Here is a 17,072-nt window from a genome sequence, read left to right as displayed (position 1 = left end):
TCCAAAAGTTACGTGGATGGATGGGCTAGGATTGCATTGCAAAAGGAGGTTACTAATGGTCTTCCATTATTATGGATTGTAAAATATTGGATGTGAGTGAAACAGATTAGGCTGGTGATCCGGGCCTTGTAAATACACGTCTTAATGATAATGGACTTCTTGCCCATTCATTTGGTGAGATTGTTGCAGACTTGATTAATTCCTTTCTTTCCAATGCGCCGGGCATTGGCAATGGGTTGGCTACCCATGCCACTAAGGACATTGCCTTCCATTCTTTGAGTTCATCTGCTGAGAATTACTCAATCTCTAATTTAGACTCTCTATTGTTCCCCATTTTACTACTAGGGCTTCACCATTGGTAAACAGAAGAAAATTGGTTCAATATATGAAATTATTAAGAAATTCCATTTGGAGGCTTAGAAAAATCGTTAAGGGTGAGGAAGGAAAAGCTTCATAAACCAATTTGGGGTCTTTCCAGTTTTAAAGTGGTAAATGGTTCTCTTACCAGTTCATACATTCTTAATATAAGGCGTATTATTTATGAAAAAGTTTAAAAAAAATTAAGACTTGAGCCTTGACCAAAACTGTGATATAGCGAATTGCGAACTTCATTAGAATTAATGAGTTACACTAATTTATTTGAGCGTGTTAAAAATGGGGTTCTCATATGCCTACATGGTTCACGTGGGTTCGACCAATCAACGTTTGAGCTTCCAGACAGTCATCAAACCCTAGATAATAAGTTTACCTAACGGATAATAATAAATATTTGTATCGAGATATCATGTTGTCATTGGACTGAAAGTCGCCTAAACTTATGCTTTTTGGCTCTGATTTTAGTTCTTCCTTAATTCTGCCATTGGACTGAAACTCAACGGAGCTACATAAACCACTAGCTAGGACTGGCCATCATATTCCTGATGTTGGTATCATGTTCTTCACGTGTATTTGGCAACTCCCGTGATCTCAGATATGCATCCCCATATACCAAGATTTATCCATGTTTCAAAAAGAATCATGGGATTGTGTTTTATGCACATCTTACAAGCTTAGTGGAAGACATTATTATTCATATCCACAAAATATGTGTTCGATCCATGCGTATTTATAAGCAACATTTCTGTTTTAATTATTTTGATATGCTAGTAAAATATCAAAATATGTATTAATATTTTTGAATTCAAACTTTAAATCGATTAGATGTCACTTCTTATATTACTTTGAACAATACTTTTTATTAATTATTTAAGTTAGTTTAGGATAAGCAAATAATGCATTGAATTAATTCTTTATCTTAAACATAATTAATTATATATAAAGAAATCATCAAAACGTGTATCAATATAATAATATTGTATGCAATTAACATGTTCCTAAAGTGGATATAGAATATAGATGACTTGTTGTAAATAACTATACACTACAAGAAAATATATCTTTAATGACATACGCTAATTTATGACTTGCAAAAAATGTGTGTCATAAAAAATGTCATGATTTTTAAAATCTGAACGATTTATGACTTACAATAATGTATGTCATATTTAATAGTCATAATCCAAAAAATTTGCAAAAACACGGAGTATAGTTTTAATTGTGTGTTATCTGTAAAAGTCGTATTTTAATTTCCCCCATTATTTTAATCATTTCCCGTTTCTTCCCCCCTCGATAACAAAGTTCACGCCGCATGCTTCCCCTATATTTCTCTTTTTCCCTTTTTTCTTTGCAACCTCCCACTGGTTTGGCCATTCACCACAACGCAGACGAGGGAGTCAAAATTCAAGGGTTTCCACAGGTATTCCTTGTTCTCTATTCCAACATTTAGGGTTTTGTTGATTTCTATTTTGTCTGATTTAATGGGTTTGATGCTTTTACTTCATATATATTGAAATTGAATCGAGATTTGTTGCTTGTTTAATTTTCTATTATTTGTTTAATCGCTACTGATTTGTTCATTTCATAGGTTCTTTAAGTGGGTTATTTCAGTTTTTATACTTCAGTGGACTCTTGTGCTAGTTCTTGAACTCTTTTTGATTTTTGAGTTTTGATGGATTATGTATTTTGGTTCAAAAATGTTGAATTTTGATTGTCTTGTGATATATGTTTTTTATGCTTGTTGAAATGTTTACAGACATATCTTGTTTCTGCTAGCATATTCGTTTACCCCAATGTCGATTATTTGTTGCTTAAAAACTTTTACATTTACCACATTGATGCTATATTTTGATAAAAATATAATAATAAGTTAAGAAATATAATAATAATTAGAGGGAATTTTATAAGGGACATACCTCCGTAGGCGACATTGAAGCTCTAAAACTTGGAGTTTCTTCAATTCTATAATACTTTTGGTTTTTGTTGATATATCTTCAGATGAGCTTACATTTCCCTACATGTGAATGCATTAGTTGCAAAACAATTTATCTGCAGAATCATAGATCCATAGTGAAACTATATATTTCTTTGAGCTCCCTATTTATGATAGAAATTACACAAAATACATTGAAAAGGAAAAGAAAGGAAAATAAAAAGATCCACCTTCTTAAAAAGGGATAAGTTTCAACACACATGTTGACAATAGAAAAAAAAAGTTGACAACACCATAAGGTATCATGCAACTGCCAAAAAAACCTCAAAAGTTGTCTCAAGTCCTCGTTCATGTGATTTACCTATACTCAAAGTTCTTAAAAAATACCTTTGATTCTTTAATCAATTATTCCCTAGCAACAAAAGACCAATTTCACCCAGGTTTCTATGCTTTAGTTTTAAAAATTACCCATCATGCAACAAAATCAATTTCACCCAAGTTCATAAACTTAAATCACCTATTTCTAGCAAAAAGACGGCTTTTCCCATATGTTAAAGATGATTTCTTTTCTTTTCTATCTAGATCATAGACTATGATGCAGTATCCTAAACTCTAAAGCTAAATATAAAACTGCTCCATGTTCTATCACTTTTTATCAAAATGTTAAACATTTGGCATAGTTGGACTAGGTTTATATGCAAAATTACAATATTCACTCATCAAGCCGTTTAATAAGTGAGAGAAAGTTTGTGTTTCCAACATTCATGTTTAGAGAGTAAAAGTTACAAGTAATTTGTACAAAAGAGGTAAAATTAGACAAATCATGTATTTCAAAAGTACCACACCAACATCAATTCATCAAGACACTTAAAACTGGAGCATAAATCCCAAAGGATAATAGGATAAAAACAAAAGGCAATGAAGTAAGACATAAACTGATCTCTAGTTAAGATAGAATTCAAGCCTTACATTCTCCAACTCATCAAATTATTTGAGTTTATTTTTGTGAATTGAATCATTGTGGCTTTCCTTATTTTCAATTGGGTTTTCAAATAATTTATCTAACATTGTTAGGGTTTATTCTAGTTTCGATTGGGTTTTTTAGATTTTATGAATGGGTCATAACCCTTGAACATTGTTCTATAACATAGTACAAAATGAATTTGTTAGGGTTACTTTGTACTCGGTAATTTGGGGTAAACATTTTGTTCTTCATATCTTACATAAATATTTCATCAATCATCAGTTATAAAGTTGTAGTTTTGCTAATACTTTATAATTATTTAGGTTGGTAAGTAATGGTCGATGGATAAATCATGGATTTCGTCTGATAGGTTATATGATGCATATGAAGTGGGTGTAAACACCTTTCTAGAGTTTGCACAAAGTAATGATCCAAATTCAGATCTTATTCAATGTCCTTGTATACATTGTATCAATTTGTGGCACTACTCAATTCAGACCGTGCGCTATCATCTGTTTGCCTCTGACTTCAATGAAAGTTATAAGGTTTAGTCTTTCCATGGAGAAAGATAGCCCGAGCTTGATTCTAGATGCCCTAACAAATCTATTTCTCCCGACTTTGATTATACAAGAGATATGGTACATGATGCCTTCAGAGATGTAGAAAAAGAACCCAATTCATTGAAGTCACTTCTTGAAGAATATGAGAAGCCACTTTACGTAGGGTCAAAGTATAATGCACTTAGTGGATTATTGAAATTCCAACATATCAAGGGTCAATTTGGGTGGTCTGAGGCTAGTTTTGAAGTATTGTTAAGTGCCCTAAAAGATGTCTTACCATTAAACAATAGAATACCTAACTCCCTATATGATGCCAAGAAATTGCTAAAAGAAATAGGTCTACAATATGAAAAAATTCATGCATGTGAAAACGATTGTGTTCTATTCTAAAAAGAACATAAAGATACTTCTCAATGTCCAACTTGTGGCACATCTCGGTGGAAGGAGAATACCAAAAACGTACATTCAAAAGTTTTGTGGTATTTTCCTCCCATCCCCAGATTTAGGAGAATGTTTTCGTCACCAGAAATGGCACATGACTTAACTTGGCATGCACAAGGTCGAGCTAACAATGGTATGCTAAGTCATCCTCGTGATTCCCCCTCTTGGAAGCTTGTTGATAGAATGTGGAAAGAATTCGGAGAAGAAAAACGAAATCTTAGATTAGCTTTGTCCTCTGACGGTATCAATCCTCACAAGTCATTAAGTTCCAAGCATAGCTGTTGGTCGGTTATCTTAATAACTTATAATTTACCCTCTTATTTGTGCATGACTAGAAAATTCATGATGTTGACTCTATTGATATCAGGTCCAAAACAACCTGGTAATAATATTGATGTCTACTTGGCTCTATTGATAGCAGATCTAAAACTCTTATGGGAAACTGAAGACATATGATACTTATAAGAAAGAATACTTCAATCTAAGAGCAATATTACTTTGGACTATAAATGACTTTCCCGCATATGGTAATCTTTCGGGGTGTGTTACCAAAGGTTATTATGTGTGTCCAATATGTTCAGAGAATACTTGTTCACAGTGGTTGCCAAATTCAAAAAAAGTATGATTTATTAGTCATAGAAGATTCTTGCCACTTCAACATCCTCTTCGTAAAAGAAAAAAAGATTTTAACAATCAACAAGATGTTGATGTTATAAAACAACCATTATCAGGTGAAGAGATTTACGACTATCTGACGGGGTTAGAGACTTCATGGGGTAAGAAGACAACGTCCAAGAAGAAAACGTCAAAGAAGAAAACGTCAAAGAAGGAAAAAGAAAGCATCGATGAGAGAGCTAAATTTTGGCACAACAAATCAATTTTTTTAACTTGAATATTGGAAGAAGTTGCTCGTTTGTCATCAGTTAGATGTTATGCACATAGAGAAAAATGTGTGTGAGAGTGTTTATGGGACATTGTTGAATTTGACTGGCAAGACGAAGGATGGGTTAAGAGCACGACAAGATCTTGAGGCGATGGGCATTAAGCCTGAATTACAAACTCAACCAAGAGGGAATCATACTTGGCTTCCGCCTGCGTGCTACACATTGAATACCACAGAGAAATATCGATTTTACGAGACCATGTCTACCATAAAAGTACCTGATGGGTATTGTTCAAATTTCAAGAATCTCGTGTCTGATGATGTATCAAAGATGAATGGTTTGAAGTCTAATGATTGTCATGTACTGATGCAACAACTTCTCCCTTTTAAAATAAAGGGGGTGATACATGTGAAAATAAGGAAAACAATCATAGGTTTGTGTCATTTTTTTAACATGTTGTATAGTAAAGTCGTTGATGTTAATAAGCTAGGCAAGTTGCAAAGTCGCATCGTATTAACTTTGTGTTTGTTATAGAAGTATTTTCCTCCTTCGTTTTTTGATGTCATGATTCACTTGATGGTGCATTTAGTTAGAGAGGTGAGGTTATGTGGCCCGGTTCATTTTAGGTGGATGTATCCATTTGATAGATACATGAAAACACTCAAAGGCTATGTACGGAATCATCATCGACACGAAGGTTGCATTGCAGAATGTTATATGGCAGATGAAACCTTGGAATTTTGCTCAGATTACTTAAAAACCTGAAATCAATTTGCAATCTTCATGAACGTACTGATGAAAGAATTCACATCGGCAAACTGTTGAGTTAATCGATCAATGGAATCGGCCAAGAGGGGGGTGAATTGGCAATTAAAATTTTGGTGGAAGCTTTTGCAGAAAATTGAAAGTAATTGCACAGCGATTTACAATGGTTCGACTTTCTCAACAAAGTCTACGTCCACTACCTTAGCTATCCACACTAAGGATTTTCCAACAAATTCACTAATTTTTTCTTTCTTTTGAGGCCAAAGAGATAACCTTACAACTCCCTCAAGAATTATACCCCAATTCTTGAGAACACTCTTTCTCAAAGAAAAGATTACAAATTTCGTAAACTTACAAGAAAACCTCACAAGGTAAGATGTTTGCACAATTCTAGAACAAAGAAAGAACACTCAAGAATAAATATAATTGATCACAATAAGTGTTCTTGAAAGCAAAATTAATATTGAATGAAAAATAGGCTTGAAATGCTCAAACTTGAGGTTTGATGCTTTCTCTTTGATTCTCTCTTGATTATAGTTGCTTGATATTTCTTATTGTTGATCAATGGCTTCCAAGCTTGTTTAAATACACCTTGAATCACTTCTGAACGTTGGGGATCATTAATGAAGTTATTGGAGCCGTTTAAGTGTGAAAACAATTAATATTTCTGCTTGGAGCGTGGGGGGAATCGGTTCCCCCTCATAGGGAATCGGTTCCCTAAGTGTAAAATTCAAATATTTCGACCGTTAAATAGGGGGGAATCGGTTCCCTCCGAGCATTCTGTTTTTCTCGGAGCCAAACCATTCAGGGGGGAATCAGTACCCCCTTGGGGGGAATCGGTTCCCTCTGAGCAATCTGGAATTTTTGGCTTTGAAATGGTTTGAAATATTTTGTAAAATTGTTTTGAAATTATTTTAAGATTAAAACTTAATTTTACACTTGAGTAAGGATTAAAAATGACATTTAAAAGATTTGGAGTAATATTTTGATATTCGAATAATTATATCGAATGTACTTAGAAAATCTTTTTGGAAAATCTTAAAATTCATTTAACTTAATTTGTTATATCAAAATATCAAAATGTTTTCAACAATCTCTCCCTTTTAGATATAACAAAACATTTTAGTAATTTTAAGATTTTATTTTGAAATCAAGTTTGAAATTACTCTCCCTTACTCTAACATTTCTCCCATTTAAAACACTTTTAACATTTCTCCCCCTTTTTGTTAAATCAAAAAGACTTTTAAAAGATTTTAAACAAGGTTTTGAAATCATTCAGCCAACTGATTATATATAGATAAATAGCTTAAGCTGCTAAGATCACAATCAAGAGAAACGTTAGCCATTAGTTTCATAATCAATATTCATAAACATGTAATGGATAATTGGTCATAGATGTCTAATGATGCAAAATAAACACGAAATCCAAATCAAATGTATTAAACATAAGTTCAAACAACCAAAAATAAACAATCCAAAAGCATTCAAAATGTTTTAACAATTTTAAGTTTTAAATTCAAACCAAACACAACTAAAACAAAGCAAGATCTATTCATCCATAGAAGGATCGGGAGGAGGAGGAGGATATCGAGCTCTCATCTCAAGAGAGAGTCCATCCAAACGATCGTTCATCACCCGTTATTGAGCTCCCAAGGAAGTGAGCTGGGACTCAATGAAATAAAAGCGTGATTCCATGGATGCAGAATGTAAGTTAAATGTCTCCATAAAAGATTGAAATAGGGAGGCATTTGATCCGCTTGTTGTGCGTGCTCCGCGGGCTGATATGGTTCGTCTTCATCGTCAGAATCGTCATCAACTGTTGGTGGTGCTTGTGAAGAACTAGCTCCCGAAGTAAGTTCAGCAGATCGAACCCATACACAGGTTTCTTTATCCTTGGTCCATCCCGATCTCGTTAAGGAAAGAAGATTGATTTTTTTAAGAGGAAAAGAGGCATCTAGACCAACCATAAATTTTGGTGAATCGGTTGATGCAACCATAAACTAGAGAAGAACAAAGTTTCTGTTGAGTTAATCGATTGACGGAATCAGCCAAGAGCAAGAGGGGGGTGAATCGGCAATAAAAATTTTGGTGGAAGATTTCACAGAAAATTGAAAGAAATTGCACAGCGATTTAGAGTGGTTCGACTTTCTCAACCAAAGTCTACGTCCACTACCTTAGCTATCCACACTAAGGATTTTCCACAAATTCACTAATTTGTCTTTCTTTTGAGGACAAAGAGTAACCTTGCAAACCCTTAAGAATTATACCCCAAATTCTTGAGAACACTCTCTCCCAAAGAGAACAATACAAATTTGCAAACTTACAAGGAAATCCTCACAAGGTAGATTGTTTGTACAATTCTAGAACAAAGAAAAGAACACTCAAGAATGAATACAATTGAGCACAATAAGTGTTCTTGAAAGCAAAATGAATATTGAATGAAAAATAGGCTTGAAATGCTCAAACTTGAGGTTTGATGCTTTCTCTTTGATTATCTCTTGATTATAGTTGCTTGATGTTTCTTTTTATAGATCAATGGCTTCTAAGCTTGCTTAAATACACCTTGAATCACTTCTGAACGTTGGGGATCATTAATGAAGATAATATAGCCGTTTTAGTGTGAAATCAATTAATAAAACAGTTTGGAGCGTGGGGGGAATCGGTACCCCTCATAGGGAATCGATTCCCTAAGTGTAAAATTCAAATATTTCGACCATTGAACAGTGGGGGAATCGGTACCCCCTGGGGGGAATCGGTTCCCTCCGAGCATACTGGAATTCTTGGAGCCAAACCATTCAGGGGGAATCGGTACCCCCTGGGGGGGAATCGGTTCCCTCTGAGCAATCTAGAATTTTTGGCTTTGAAACGGTTCGAAATACTTTGCAAAATTATTTTGAAATTGTTTTAAGATTAAAACTTAATTTTACACTTGAGTAAGAATTAAAAATGACTTTTGAAAGATTTAGAGTAATGTTTTGATATTCGAATAATTATATCGAATATACTTAGAAAATATTTTTGGAAAATCTTAAAATTCATTTAACTTAATTTGTTATATCGAAATATCAAAATGTTTTCAACAATCTCCCCCTTTTTGATATAACAAAACATTTTAGTAATTTTAAGATTTTGAAATCAAGTTTTGAAATTACTCCCCCTTACTCTAACACTTCTCCCATTTAAAACATTTAACACTTAACACTTCTCTCCCTTTTTGTTAAATCAAAAAGACATTTTAAAAGAAATTAAACAAAGTTTTCAAATCATTTAGCCAATTTGATTATATATAGTTTAAGCTGCTAAGATCACAATCAAGAGAAATGTTAGCCATTAGTTTCATAATCAATATTCATAAACAATGTGACATGGCAAAATTGGTCATATATATAACATGATGTAAATGATGCAATAAATTTAAATAAACCAAATATATAAATTCAAACATCCAAACAAATCCAAAGTCTAACAATCTTCAAAATAAAACATTCCAAAATATTCAAAATGTTGAAACAATAATCTTTTAGTTCAAAGTTCTAAAGCAAAACACATAATCAAACATCCGGATCGGGAGGAGGAAAACGAGCTCGCATAGCGGCCATCTCATGTGAGAGTGCATCAATACGTTCATTCATCGAAGCGTTGTTTGTGCGCATCTCTCAGAGAATTTCTAATTGTTGAGCTCCCATTGTGGATAAATGGGACTCTATAGAAGTAAAGCGCGAATCCATGGTAGCTTATCGGAAATCAAATGTCTCCATAAAAGATTGAAAATATGGAGGCATTTGATGTGTTTGTTGTACTTGCTCCTCGGGCTGTTCAGGCTCATCTTCGGCTTCATCAATGTCTCGCATTAATTGTTCAAGCTCGGGATCGTCGTCAGCTTCTGGTGGAGCTCGTGAAGAACTAGCTCCTGGAGTATTTTCAGAAGATCGAACCCATTCACCGGTTTCCTTATCCTTTATCCATCCCGCTCTCGTTAAGTAAAGAAGATTAATTTGTTTCTTTAGAGGAAATGAGGCATCTAGACCAACTCTAAGCCCGACTTTAGAAAATAGATTACTCAAAATGCAACCGTAAACTAGAGATGAACAGAGTTTCTTGTTAGGAACAAGATTTACGGTTTCAATAATTTCAGCAAAAATGATCTGAGGTAGGTTTATTTTAATACTGTTTTCGAAACAATGTAACCACCAAAGATCTAAGGCTCTAAGAGTAGAATAACGACCGCCGGATGGTCGAAACCACCAAGAAATCATTAGATGAAGAAAACATTCATGAAGGTCTAAGACACTCGCACTATCCCTTCTTTTATAACGAGAACCTAAAATTTGTTTTTCATTTGAAATACCATCGTTATCTAATCCTAATGCCTTGGCTATGTAAGCCGAGTTAATATGTAAGAATTTTCCTAGGAGGTAGGAACGAACTTCTATGGTCTCAGTTTGAGCTCGGTTTTTGACACAAACGACATTAAAATAAAAGATGCGAACAAGTTGATGGTAAACTATAGGTTCAATGTCACAAAGTTTATCAAATTTCCACTCTTGTAAAGAGGAAGATATTTAAAATTAATATCTAACATAGCTTGACGAGAATGGATATGTTCTTCTCTAATTTTGTAAGAGTCGAAATATTGATAATACCAAAAACGATGATTTTCGGGACCAGGATGATTAAAGCTTGAATTTTGGATAGTTAAATTGGGATCAACTGGATTAGGATTAGGAATTGGAATTTCAGGAATATGATGAGGATTTGGAGGTGGATTTGGTTGACGGTGTGAGCGACTAGATGATGACCTAGCACATTTAGGATTGGACATGGTTTAGGAAATCAGAATATAATGGATAACTTTCAATTTAGAAAACACATGTATGCAATTCAATCAATCCCAAAACTCAATTGAGTCATCAATATTTCAAGGTTCTCTAAATAAATCCTAATGGGCAAAGTTTTTGAAAACTATTGAAAAATAAGATTTTGAAAAACAATATATGTATAGTTTTCATAGCAACAACATAATTCAATTAAAACACAATAATTTGAAAAACATTTTTTTATTTCAAAAATTTCCAAATTTTTGGAAAATTCTTGTGTTTTTGATGAAATTAGTTGTAATATCTAGTTTCTAATCACTAAACAATCAATGCCCGATCACTATTTCAATCTAGAACTAATTAAAACTAATCATATGTTCAAAATCAATGAAATAGAGAGTTTAGAAAAATTTACCTTGAAATATGAGATTGAGTGGATTTTGATGTTGTTTGCACGATTTTAATGATTCTAGTAGGTTTAGAAGATGATATTTGAAGAGAATTCCGATTAAAAATGTTGTTTTTGAGGCAAAGTGGAGATATGGAGAGAGTAGAGAGGAGAAACAGCGACAATGAGAGAAGAGGGTTTGAGTAAAATATGAGGTTCTGCCCGATAAAACCAGAACCCCAGGGGGGTATCGATTCTCCTGTGGGGGGAATCAGTTCCCCTTCAAAGGGGTAATCGGTTCCCTCAAGGGGGTATCGATTCACTCTGTACCAAAATGCTAAAATCCGATTTTAAACACACAAAATGTTAAATTAATTTTCTCTAGTGGTATTGGTAACTCATATATTGAAAATTAATCATGTTCAAACAATCAAATTAATCTTTAAACGATATTTTAACATAAAATTAATTTTTCATCAAGAATCATAAACTCCCCCTAACTAATAGCAATGAATGCAATAAAAATTAGCATTTTTCATTTAGTCTTAAAAGTGCTAAAATTATTTTAAACACTAAGTGAAGATAGGTTGGTCAAACCTAATTATCTCCTAAGTGTCCAAAATTTTTCCTTGTCTAAAGGTTTTGTAAAGATATCCGCTAATTGGTGCAAAGTATCAACAAATTCTAGAACTACATCTTCCTTAGTGACATGGTCTCTAATGAAGTGATGTCTTATTTCAATGTGCTTAGTTCTAGAGTGTTGTATGGGATTTTTAGTGAGACAAATAGCACTAGTATTGTCACACTTGATAGGAATGGTACCAACTTCAATTCCATAATAAAAAAGTTGTTATTTCATCCATAAAACTTGTGCACAACAACTACCAGCTGAAATGTATTCAGCTTCAGTGGTAGATAATGCAACACAATTTTGTTTCTTTGAAAACCAAGAAATCAACATATTTCCAAGGAATTGGCAAGTACCGGAGGTGCTTTTCCTATCTAATTTGCATCCTCCATAATCCGCATCAGAAAAAGCATGCAAGGTAAAGCTAGAGTATCTAGGATACCAAAGTCCTAAACTAGGAGTGTCCTTAAGGTATCTAAAGATTCTCTTAACAGCTAGTAAATGTGATTCCTTAGGGCATAATTGAAATCTAGCACATAAGCAAACACTAAACATAATGTCCGGTCTACTTGCAGTTAGATAAAGTAGAGATCCAATCATTGACCTATATAATTTAACATCTATATATTTACCTCATTCATCTAAGTCAAGCTTTGTTGAAGAGCTCATTGGAGTGTCATGAGGTTTGCAATTTTCCAGTCCAAACTTCTTGAGCATATCTTTCACTTACTTAGCTTGATTGATGAAGATGCCATCTTTTCTTTGCTTGATTTGGAGTCCCAAGAAAAATGAGAGCTCCCCCATCATGCTCATTTCGAATTCACTTTGCATTAGCTTAGAAAATTCTTGGAAAATAACATTATTAGTAGAACCAAATATTATATTATCAACATAAATTTGAACTACTAATAAATCTTTACCTTTATGCTTTAAAAACAATGTAGTGTCAACCTTCCCTTTTGAAAAACCTTTTTCAATTAAAAAGTTTGACAATCTTTCATACCAAGTTCTTGGAGCTTGTTTTAAACCATAAAGTGCTTTTGTCAATTTAAGAACTTGATCCAGAAATTTTGAATCTTCAAAACCTGGAGGTTGTTCCACATACACTTCTTCTTTTATAAAACCATTTAAAAATACACTTTTAACATCCATTTGATATAATTTAAATTCATGAAAACATGCAAATGCTAGTAACATTCTAATTGCTTCCATCCTAGCTACGGGAGCGTATGTTTCATCATAGTCTATGCCCTCTTCTTGAGTATACCTTTGAGCAACAAGTCTAGCCTTGTTTCTCACTATATTACCACTCTCATCAAGCTTATTCCTAAACACCCATCTAGTACCTACAGTAGATTTATTATTAGGCCTTTCAACTAATGTCCATACTTTACTTCACTCAAATTGATTTAATTCTTCTTGCATAGCCATAATCCAATGTTCATCATTTAATGCTTCTTTAATATTCTTAGGCTCTATGCATGAAATGAATGTAACATAATTACAAATATTTCTAAGAAAAGATCGAGTTGTTACCCCTTTGGATGGATCACCTATAATCTCACCATCCTTAACATAGTTGTACTCTCTTGGATAAGATACTTCCCTTTCTTCAATGGTTGGATTTTCAAGAGGATCATGAGTTTCCTCATTTTTCGTTTCTTCCTTTGATGATGGTTCTCCAACGTCATTTCTAATGTCATTTGTATTTATAATACCTACATCATCATTCACACAAGAATCCTTCCTCGGAAGGGGATTATCATCGAAAACAACATGTATAGACTCTTCTACAACTAAAGGTCTTTTATTAAATACTCGATAAGCTTTAGAATTTAAGGAATAACCCAGAAAAATTCCTTCATCACTTTTAGCATCACTTTTAGCATCAAATTTGCCAAGGTTTTATTTACCGTTGTTTAAAACAAAACATTTACATCCAAAAGGATGAAAATAACTAATGTTAGGATTTTTATTTTTGAAAATTTCATATGGAGTTTTCTTTAAAATTGGCCTAATCATTACTCGATTTACAATATAACAAGCGGTATTTGTGGCTTCCGCCCAAAAATATTTTGGCAAATTATTTTCACAAAGCATGGTTTTAGCCATTTCTTCTAAAGTTCGATTTTTCCTCTCAACAACTCCATTTTGTTGAGGGGTTCTAGGTGCTGAGAAATTGTGGCTAATATCATTACAATTACAAAACTCAGTAAATCCAAGATTTTCAAATTCAGTGCCATGATCACTCCTAACACTAGTTATAGAGTAATCTTTATCGTTTTGGATTACTTTTGAAAATGTGATGAATTTTTCTAATGCTTCATATTTAGTACTTAAGAATAGAACCCAAGTATATCTAGAATAGTCATCTACCAAGACAAATGCATATTGTTTTCCACCCAAGCTAGTAGTCCTAGTTGGCCCAAAAAGATCTATATGGATCAATTGTAATACTCTACTAGTTGATACGTCATTAATGGATTTAAAAGAAACTCGCTTTTGTTTTCCTTTAGCACAAGCATCACATATTTTATCATTATTAAATTTAAGTTTAGGCAATCCTCGAACTAAATCACCTTGAGTTAGACATTGCAAAACACTCATACTAGCATGTCCTAGTCTCTTATGTCATAACCAACTATCATGTTCATCCTTAGCAACTAGGCACAAATTAGTCATATCAATAGAATCTAAATGCACCATGTATATGTTTCCTATTCTATGACAAACAAGCATAATCTGATTAGATGCAATGTCAATGACTTTACAACCATTAATATCAAACATGACATTGAATCCCTTATCACAAAATTGACTAATACTTAATAGATTATGCTTTAATCCATTCACATATAAAACATTCTTAATTTGTATGGAAGAGGTATTACCAATAGTATCAATACCTTCAATGTGACCTTTTGAATCATCACCAAAAGTCGCTTCTCCTCTATTTTTGGCGTTAAGCTCAATGAACCGGTTTTTGTCTCCGATCATGTGTCTTGAGCATCTACTATCAAGGTACCATGATTTTGGATTTGTTTCCCGTGCCTTGTAGCAATGCTCCTTTTCCTATAAACATAGATTAATTTCTAATTTTTGGTACCCAAATTCTTTTGGGTCCATATTCATTAGTTTCCAAAATCCTAGTCCCCTTAGGTATCCATTTGTGTAGGATATCCTTATCTTTAGTAGTAATGAGTTCTTTAGGAACCCATATACTTCTAACGATTTTTCCATTAGAGGTTCTTTGGGGACCTCTATGATAGTAGTTTTTAAAACTTTTTCTAACAGAGTTGGATTTTGAATTTTCTCCATTTTCAAAACGTTTTGTTCCAACTTTATCAAAAGAAGTTTTAAGATCGTCAATTTTCTTTTGATGATCATCATTGACCTTTGAAAGTAAATTTTACAAATCCAAATTTTTCTTTTCAAACTCTTCTAGTTTGATTTGCAAATCTTTGATTTTACTTTCAAGATCGTTGTTGGTTTTGGATATGAGTTTATTTTCATTTTTCAATTTTGAAACATCATTTTTATATTTTAAAAACAATTTCTCATAATCCGAAGCCAACCCATTATATTCCTATAATAACTCATCATAGGATAAATCATCAAAATCAGATGAGTTAGAGGTTACCTTAGAATCTTCCCCGAATACCATCAAGCAAAAGTTTGCTACTTCTTGTTCCTCTTCATCAGAACCTTCTTCATCGCTCCATGTAGCCACATGAGCCTTGTGCTTATTCTTTGATTGACCCTTTCTCTTCAATTGTGGGCAATCATATTTGACATGCCCCGACTTTTTGCATTCATAGCAAATGATCGGGTCCTTTTCTTTTGGTTCATTTTTTAGGCCTTCATTTCGTTTGAATTTTCTTCCTCGGTAAGGTCTCATCATTTTTCTGAACCGTTTGGCAAACAATGCCATTTCCTCGTCATCGTCATCTTCATCCGAATCACTCTCATTTTTTTTGGATTTGAGAGAAACTCCAATGTTTTTCTTCTTCTCCTTCTCCTTTGGTGTCTCTTCAATCTTATAAAGGTCCACCTCATCTTCAAGCACCATTTCATGAGTGAGGAGTGAACCGATTAGCTCTTCAAGAGTTAAGGATGTTAGATCCTTAGACTCGATGATTACCGTCTTCTTTGATTGCCACGATTTTGGGAGGGAGTAGACTAACTTCCTCACAAGCTTTTCATTTGAAATTATCTCTCCATATGATTTGAGACCATTGACAATCGTTGAGAATCTATCCGTCATAGCTTTGATATCTTCATTTGGTTTCATCCTGAAATTTTCATAGATATGCGTTAGAATACTAATTTTAGATTTATTTACCTCATCGGTACCTTAATGAGTGACTTGAAGTTTGTCCCATATTTCTTTGGCGGTTGTACAAGATGAAACTCTTACGTATTCATCTGGTCCAAGAGCACAAAATATGATATGGATGGCTTTGGAGTTGAGCTGGAACATTTTTGTCTCTTATTCACTCCATAATCTTGGATGAGTGAGATGCTTGAAGTATCCTTCTTCTACGACATTCCATGCTCCCATGTCACTTGCTTGAATGAAGTACATCATCCTATTTTTCCAATGGGCATAATTAGCCCCATTGAAGAGAAGAGGCTTATTGACGGGCATCGAATCGAGACCGGAGTTGAAGTTTGAAGTAGAGGCCATTGATGACTTTGATTATCGATTTAACTCTTCCCGAATCGACTCAAGAGGTGATTAAACCTTCAAATGAGTTAGGCTCTGATGCCAATTGTTGAGTTAATCGATTGACGGAATCGGCCAAGAGGGGGGTGAATTGGCAATAAAAATTTTGGTGGAAGCTTTTGCAAAAAATTGAAAGAAATTGCACCGCGATTTAGAGTGGTTCGACTTTTTCAACTAAAGTCTACGTCCACTACCTTAGCTATCCACACTAAGGATTTTCCACAAATTCACTAATTTGTCTTTCTTTTGAGGAAAAAGAGTAACCTTACAAACCCTCAAGAATTATACCTCAAATTCTTGAGAATACTCTCTCCCAAAGAGAACAATACAAATTTGCAAACTTACAAGGAAATCCTCACAAGGTAGATTGTTTGTACAATTCTAGAAAAAAGAAAAGAACACTCAAGAATGAATACAATTGAGCACAATAAGTGTTCTTGAAAGCAAAATGAATATTTAATGAAAAATAGGCTTGAAATGCTCAAACTTGAGGTTTGATGCTTTCTCTTTGATTCTTTCTTGATTCTAGTTGCTTGATGTTTCTTGTTATAGATCAATGGCTTCTAAGCTTGCTTAAATACACCTTGAATC

Source organism: Hibiscus syriacus, unplaced genomic scaffold, assembly GCF_006381635.1.
Source record: "Hibiscus syriacus cultivar Baekdansim isolate YM2019G1 unplaced genomic scaffold, ASM638163v2 tig00116964_pilon, whole genome shotgun sequence".
In the NCBI taxonomy this organism is placed as follows: Eukaryota; Viridiplantae; Streptophyta; class Magnoliopsida; order Malvales; family Malvaceae; genus Hibiscus; species Hibiscus syriacus.
The sequence above is the reverse complement of the archived record's forward strand: the minus strand, read 5'-3'. Positions refer to the sequence as shown.